This window comes from Echinops telfairi, unplaced genomic scaffold, assembly GCF_000313985.2.
Source record: "Echinops telfairi isolate 266 unplaced genomic scaffold, ASM31398v2 ScPeMD7_7468;HRSCAF=8506_0, whole genome shotgun sequence".
Taxonomy (NCBI): domain Eukaryota; kingdom Metazoa; phylum Chordata; class Mammalia; order Afrosoricida; family Tenrecidae; genus Echinops; species Echinops telfairi.
This window is the reverse complement of record NW_022111369.1, coordinates 42,747,705-42,754,004: the sequence shown is the minus strand read 5'-3', so window position 1 is coordinate 42,754,004 and position 6,300 is coordinate 42,747,705. Positions and strand designations below refer to the sequence as shown.

General features: G+C 41.9%; 1 pseudogene; it reads right to left on the bottom strand.

Moving 5' to 3' along the window:
- Position 1: 1 nt before the first annotated feature.
- LOC101657398 lies at positions 2-689 on the bottom strand (annotated as a pseudogene).
- Between the last annotated feature and the right edge of the window lie 5,611 nt (positions 690-6,300).

The window sequence follows — 6,300 nt, the reverse complement described above, 5'->3', positions numbered from 1 at the left end:
TTTTTTCCAGCTTGACAATCTTCTTCTCCTGCTGGTGGATCTGCTGGTTCTCTAGTGTCACCATCTGCTTCAGATCGTGGGGGTCCTCTTCCAGGGGCTGGTAGACCAGTCGCTTCTCTGTGTTCTTCCTCAGTGCCTCCTCAAACTGCCAGGCACTGTCTGGCAGAGACGGGCCCTGGAAAGTTGTTGTGTCCACCTGGTTCTGTAGGGACAACCTCAGCTTCTTAAAGCTCTCTGCTAGGTCCTATTTTCAGGCTTCTGGGTAGATATCATCTCCCAGCCTGGGTGGTCCTTGCTGTCCTGCAGGATGGTCATGGCAGCCGCGTAGTGGTTTTCCATCTCTAGGAAAGCAGCCTCAAGTCTCCCACCTGCCCCTGTGCTGACACCGGCTCCTCAGCAGCCACCCCCAAGGCTCCTCCTTCAGATGCATCACCTCCACCTCCACTGGGTCTTCCAGGGACTGGAGCTCAGTCTGCTGCTGTCAGCGAAGCTGTGCTCTTCAAACAGCTTCTTTAGTTTCTCCTTCCCCTTCTGCAGCTTCTTATATCTTTGCCGTGTTGAAGGCCACTTCCTCCCTGATGTTTGCAAGCTCGATGGACAGCTCCTTTTCTTTCACAAGGGCCCTTTTGTTCATCTGGTCCAGGCACTGATGGCAGGCAGCGACAAGGCTTGCAGCAGTAACGGTCCATCCCAGTGGGCTGGCTGGCAGGGGGCTGGCTGGCTTCAGTGGGTAATTCCTAAACCGGAGCTGAAGAAGCATGAAGGGGGCTATCACAACTTCTATGTGGCTCTCTTGGCTACTTTATTTCTCCTAATAACTTGGGGAATTCCAGAGCCAGGAGAGAGAGAGAGAGAGAGAGAGAGAGAGAGAGAGAGAGAGAAAAAACCCACATGAGGTTATGAGGCTCCTGGCTCAGGAGGAGAGGATCCAGTAAGGGGCGCTTTTCAACACTTGAAAGATGGCGTCCTTGTCTATTGTGATAATGCCAGTTTATAATAATATCTGATATATGGGCAAGGGTTGCATTTGTTGGAAAGGAATAGCAAATGCCTCTGTGATTCTTACTGACTTGCTTTGCAATAAAATTACATTGCAATATGACCTTACTGCAATATAGTTTTATGATGGCATCCTTGTGAAGATGCAACTTGCTTTATAGAAATAAGTCTTATGATCATACTGATATTGATAGTCGAATGTTTCGAGAGATTGTGTTAATGCTTCCTCAGGATAGAAAAATCCAAACAACAACAACAACAACAACAAAACACAAAATCCCACTTCCAGTCCATCCAGGGACCCTGTATAGAGTTTTCTGCCCAACCTGTGAGTTGGCGCGGATTTGATGGCACGAACAACAACCGCATAGGGTTTCTGAGACTTTGTGAATCTTTACACGAGCAGATGGCTTCATTTCCTCCCAGAAAGTGGCTGGTAGGTTCAAACTGCCAACCAGCAGTCTAATACCAGACCAATCGAAAATGGCCTAAGAACTGAGCCTAGCGAGCCCTCATTGACTCCTGTGTTAACCAGTTCTGCACACGGTTATAAAGCATAACTAGCAACAGATTTAGGGAGTATGTGATTAGGTCTACAGAAGGAACATTGGTCAAAAGATCAGGTGGGGGCCTGTGAAAATTACAATGAATTTTTCACCTAAGAAATCTGGTTCTTGGTTCCTAAGATAAACAGAAAGATGTTTATTTGTGTTTCATTGACTATGAAACTTCTAAAATCTCAGAATCTCCCAAGTCATTGAAGTCTCTTTGGTCAAGGCTCCAGGCCACCCCTGGGAGTTTATGGCTCCTGATGAGGGCAGACCAAGCCAGAAAGCCCCACCATGGGAGCTAGCATGACCTCAGAAGAGGTGTGGGGGAAGAAGGGCTGAACGTTTGTTTTAACCAGACCTCACTCTGTAACGCTCTTGTTTGCCCTGATCCTGATTGGTATCCTCTTTGTTGAAATAAAGCAGTTATAGGATATAGTGCTTTGGGTAAGTTCTGTGAGTCCTTTTAGGAAATGACTGAATGTAAGGAAGCAGTGGAAGTGAGCAGGTTAGAAGGAAAGGGGCCTGAGAGAAAGGCAGGGCAAGATGGCATTAGAAGCCATTTTCTTAGTGATCCCCAACTACCCCAATGAACAGTGCACAAAACGAGTACGGCTGAGATTCCACATCTCCAGACAGTACTTGATGTGTTGGAGGGCCAAGAGGAGTCCTGAGACAGGAGCTAAGAGGAGCGGGGTGTCCAGAGAAGCTGGAAGCTCCTGATCACGAACCTCTGGAAGATTTGGTACACTGTGACCCATTTTGAAATGGGAATAAGCAAAGTCCTGTAAAATGAACTTAGGTCAGGAGCTAAACTAAGGAACGTGTGGTCTGATTAAAGTGGTGTCGATTTCCTATGGAAATTCACATGCTCTTGGGAAAGGCTGCAGGGAAGTTGAGTCTGAAATGAGCGCTATTGAATTTTGAGGGAACCAAAGGAAGAAGGAATCTAGAACCCAGTGCCACAGAAGAGCCTGTGGACCCATCCATCAGGCTAGGGTAGAAAAATGCACCAAACAGGCAACATAGAAGGAACAATCTGACTTTCTGCTCATGGCTGGGCACCATGAAAGAATCTACTCAGGGTCTCTCCTAAAGGAAGGACACAAAGTTCTACCCACCGACACCTGAAGCCAACAGAAAAGTCCCAGGTGTGTGCAAGCAACCACAAATGGAAGGCTGTTCCCATTCCTACAAAGGTAGGTGAAGGAATCCAGCCTAGGGGTGAATTCATCTGAGGAGGGTTACTGCTAAGTCCTCAGAATACAGAAGGGCCCATGCCCACCAGCACACCAGTGAAATCAGCTACTTCAAGGGACACCAGCTAGAATAAGTGCCCAGAGACTTAAAAATGTTCAAAGCACTGCAATCTATGAAGACCATCTGGAATCAGATATGACTGAGATAAATCCTCAGTCCTGCTGACAACAGTCCTGCCTGAAACAAACAAAGGGTGAGTGTGCCCTCTGATGGAACGTCCAAGATAACTGGAAGTAAACCTAAGAAACAGTCCTTGAAGCACAGAAATGCCCCAGAACATCACCTGATGGTGCACAAGCGCCGTGACACATGGTGAGCATGCTCCACCTGAATCCAGACAGCAGCTCAAGAACAGTTGGTATGTTGAGCACTCAGGACAGAAGACCCACTGAGTGGTGGGATCCCATGGAGAACACCATCCGCGAGGAAAGCAGAAGCTCATTAAAAAGACAAGAAGGAAAGAAAAACCAAAGTGGATATCAGAAGAGACTCTGAAACTTGATCTTGAGCATAGAGCAACTAAAGTGAATGGAAGAAATGATAAGTATAATATCTGAAGAGAAAATTTCAAAGGGCAGCTCAAGAAGTCAAAGTAAAACGTTAAATAAAATGTTTTGAAAATGATGATGGCCACAAATGTACAATGTGCTTGACACATGGATGTATGTATGGATTGTGATAAGAGCTCTACAAGCCCGTAATAAAATGATTTTAAAAAAATAAAATATTATAATGAAATGCACAGACCTAGAACTGGAAGGCCAAAAAAGGGAAGAACACACTCAATATACCTCAAGCTGAAAAAAAAATGGAAGAGAATATTAAAGCCTCAAGTTGCAATACTGAAGGATTCTATGGGCAAAGTAATGAATGATGCTGGAAGCATTAAGTGAAGTTGGAAGGAATACAGAGTTACTGTGTCAACAAGATTTGTTCCTTTCAAGAGGTAGCATATTATCAAGAACCAATGGTGTTAGAAGAAGATTTTCAAGCTGCACTGAAGGTAGGTATTAGCAAAAACCAGTGTCCCAGGACTTGAACGAAACCAGTTGCAATGTTTCAACAACCTGATACAGCACTGGAAACATTCAGTAGTCTGTGCCAAGACTTGTGGAAGACAACTGCTGGGTTGATGGGGTGGAAGAGATCTATATCTGTACTCATTTCAAAGGAAAATGACCAAACAGAATATGGAAATTATCAAACAATATCATACACAAGTGAAATTTTTCTGAATATAATTTTTTAGATGGCTGTAGCAATACATCAATATGGAGTTGCCAGAAATTCAAGCTGGATTCACCAATGGGACAAGGGATGTCACTGCTGATGTCAGATGGACCTCGGCTGAACCTAGAGAATACCAGAGTGATGTTTACTGGTGTTTTATTGACTATGCAAAAGCCTTCGAATGGATCATAACAAACTATGGATCACATTGAAAAGAATGGGAATTTCTAAAGAACACCAGAAGTACTTTGGTGAGAAGAATAAACCAAGTTGTCTCCAAGGAAGTACAGCTGGAGCATTCCTTAGAGGTGGGGATGGCCAGATTTCACCTCAAATATTTTGTACATTTTATCAGGAGAGATTAGTACCTGGAAAAGAGCATTATGCTTGGTAAAGAAGAAAGCCAGCAAAAAAGAGGAAGACCTTAATGAGATGAGTTCATGGGTAATTTTCCAGAAGAGACTTTATGGTAGACCACAAAAGCCATCTCAACAAATTTTAAAATGCTGATTTTATATTGAAGTCAAGTAAATTTCAAGCTAGAACAGATTGTGTTAAACTTGGGTAGAAATGAATAACTTCCCGGGCAACCTAAAAAAATTAATAAACCTTTTCATCAAAATTAAGAGAGTAAATAATACATACTTAATAAAGAGTTAAACAAGAGCAGCAAAGAAAATGATAAGAAATTCCACAAGCGAAATGTACTAAGTACAGAAAATTATTTGTAAAAAAGAAACGAGCACACCACACACACCTCCCCCATCAAAGTGACAACAAAAAATTTATACTATTGATAATTGCACTGAATATAAATGGATTAAATGCACCAGTCAAAAGACAGTAGCAGAATGGATTTAAAAACCAGGACCTCTCATTATGGTGTCTGTGAGAGACACACTTTAGATGCAAAGACAATGACAGAGTACAAATTAAAGGTTGAACTATATATATATATCACGTTAATGGCACCCAAACCAGGAAGTGTGGCAATATTGATTTTTGATAAAAATAGCCAACTATAGAAAAACCAGCATAAGAGACAAGAAAGGACATTCTGTAATGATAAAAGAGTCAATTGAACAAGAGGACATAGCCATAATAAATATCTATGTGCCCAGTGAAATAGTATCAAAATTCATAAACCAAATCTATGGACAAAATGTGAGAAGTTGTCTATTACTGTAGACAACTCTACAATAACAATAGGAGACATTAATAGATCACTTTCAAGGACATTAACAAGGAGATGGAGACTCGATAAAAATACAGACGAAAGCAAACCAACCAACCAACTTGACCTTGTAGACATATATAAAACACTCCACCAAAAATACCACAACATACATGCTTTCGTAGCACACAGGGAACACTCTTCAGAATAGTCCAAATATTAGGCCACAAAAAATCCTCAATACATTTTAAAAGGTTGACATGGCAGCTCCAACTTGGGAGTCTTCACCCACATCCATGCATATCTTTCTATCATGATCCTGATTGATATCCTTCTTCTATAATAAAATCAGTAGTCATAAGAATAATATTCTCCATGAGGTATGTGAGCCTTTCCAGTAAATTTGTCAACCCAAAGATGATCTCCTCTTAACTTGTAATGTCTGACCATGCTCGGGTGAGAAAAAGAGGGGCGAGGGAGGGGAGGAGAAGACAAGGGGAAAGTGAGGATAAAATGATTTCCAATTTCTGCCAATTGGGTTTATGCTTATCCAAATCCACAAAGCTATCTTAACTCTCCAGTTTGCATGCAACTGGAATCTAAAATCTTGAATAGAGTTGGCTGTCTTGAAAACTGTCTTCATGTGTGAGTTCTATCATAGCACCATAGTGGTTAGAGTCAAAGCAAGAAATACTGCATTTGCAGTTGGCATCTAAAGAGATCAGAAATGAATGAATTTAATAGATTGATTTCATCTTACCATGTTAATAAACTTGGTCCACTTCAACCTTGTCTCAAGTTACTATAATAGCCTAGATGAGAGACAAGGTCCTAAACTATGGAATGAGACATGATAAATTTAAAAGCTGAACAGATAGCAGTTGAAATTTATCCAGGGTTCCAGGTCTGCTGAGTTTCAAACTGATTAGGAGACAATTTGCTGCCAAGTGATGGGAAAGTTGGAAGTTATCCAATTTCTTGTCTGATTCAAGATTTGCTAAGTTATCTGAGATTCAAAGTCAAGGCACTCTCTCAGGGAAAAGAGAAAACACTTAGGCATACTGATATTTGTGATGCTGAAGTTCTATA